This window comes from Ailuropoda melanoleuca, unplaced genomic scaffold, assembly GCF_002007445.2.
Source record: "Ailuropoda melanoleuca isolate Jingjing unplaced genomic scaffold, ASM200744v2 unplaced-scaffold9496, whole genome shotgun sequence".
NCBI classification, from domain to species: Eukaryota; Metazoa; Chordata; class Mammalia; order Carnivora; family Ursidae; genus Ailuropoda; species Ailuropoda melanoleuca.
In genome coordinates this window covers 132,720-134,541 of record NW_023254987.1, presented here as the reverse complement: position 1 = coordinate 134,541, position 1,822 = coordinate 132,720, and positions in this window count along the sequence as shown.

The following is a 1,822-nucleotide window of genomic DNA, read 5'->3' as shown; positions in this document are numbered from 1 at the left end:
TTCTGCTGCTTTAGGATGAAATGTCCTGAATATATCTGTTAAGTACATCTGGTCAAATGTGTCATTCAAAGCCTTTCCTTCCTTGCTGAACTTCTGCTTAGATGATCTATCTGTCCATTGTTGTTGAGTGGGGAATTAAAGTCTCCTATTACTATTGTATTATTATTAATGAGTTCCTTTATGTTTGTTATTAATTGATTTATATATTTGGATCCTCCCTTGTTGGGGGCATAAGTATTTACACTTGTTAGATCTTTTTCTTGAATACTGTCCTTTATTATGATATTGTGTCCTTCTTCATCTTTTGTTACAGTCTTTGATTTAAAATCTACTTTTTTCTGATATAAGTACCTCTACTTGGGCTTTCCTTTGACTTCCATTTGCATGATAAATATTTCTCCATCCCCTCACTTTCAATCTGCAGGTGTCTTCAGATCTATTATGAATCTTTTGTAGGCAGCATATAGATGGGTCTTGATTTTTTTTTAATCCATTCTGACACTCCAGGTCTTTTCATTGGAGCATTTTGTCTATTCACATTCAGAGTAAGTATTGATAGATACTTATTTACTATCATTTTATTACTGCTTTGTCATTGTTTCTGAAGATTTTATCTGTTTCTTTCTAGTCTTATCACTTTGATCTTTTCTTTCCACTCAGAGTCCCCTTAATTATTCCTTGAAGATCTGGTTTGGTGGTCACAAAATACTTTAGTTTTTTTGTTTTTTGTTTTTTGGGTTTTTTTTTGCCTGGTAAATATCTCTCTTCGTATTCTAAATGACAGCTTTGCTGGATAGAGTATTCTTGTCTGTAGTTTTTTCCTATTTAGCATGTTGAATATATCATGCCACTTTCTTCTGACTTGCCATGTTTCTGTGGAGAGATCTGCAGCTAGCCTTATGTGTCTTCCATTGCATGTTAGAGATTTCTTTTCTCTTGTTGCTTTTAAGGTTTTTTCTTTATCACTATATTTTGAAAATTTAACTACAATATGTCTTGGTGTTGTCTTGCTTTTGTTGATTTTGATAGGAGTTTTCTCTGCCTCCTGGATTTGGATGACCATTTCCTTCCCAAGATTAGGGAATTTTTCAGATATTATTTCCTCAAATAATCCTTCTGCCCCCTTTTCTCTATCTTCTTTGTCTTGTATGATACAAATGTTATTACATTTGATAGAGTCACTGTGTTCCCTAAGTCTATTCCCATATTCCATAAATCTTTCTATTTTTGCTCAGCTTCATTACATTCCATTATTCTATCTTCTATATCACTGTCTCATTCCTGTGATTCTTCCATCCTTATGCTCTTTATATCCACTCTGTTTTGAATATTAGTTATTGCATTTTTCATTTCTGACTGATTATTTTTAACTCTTTTATCTCTGTGGTAAGGGCTTCCCTGAAGTTTCCATTCTTCTCTCAAGCCCAGTGAGTATCCTTATGATTGTTGCTTTTAATTTTCCATCAGGCATATTACTTATATCTGTTTCACTTAGATCTCTGGTCGTGACCTTTTTCTGTTTCATTTGGGATGAATTCTTCCATCTTGGCATTTTGTCTAAGTATCTGTCTTCTTCTGTTTGTTAGAAAAGCCCATTATGTTTCTTGCTCCTAAGAGTAATAGCTTTATGAAGAAGAGGTCATATGGTGTCCAGGACCTGGCACTTCAGTAAGTGTGTATGGTGTGTGCTGCATATGCTCTGCTGCTGTGTTTTGGCTGCTCTCCCCGTTAGGCCAGTCATCAGCAGAGGCTTTCCTTGCCTGCAATGGGCAGTGTTTGGAACTTGGCCAGAATGTGGTGAGTTTTAACAAGGTGTTCTCTG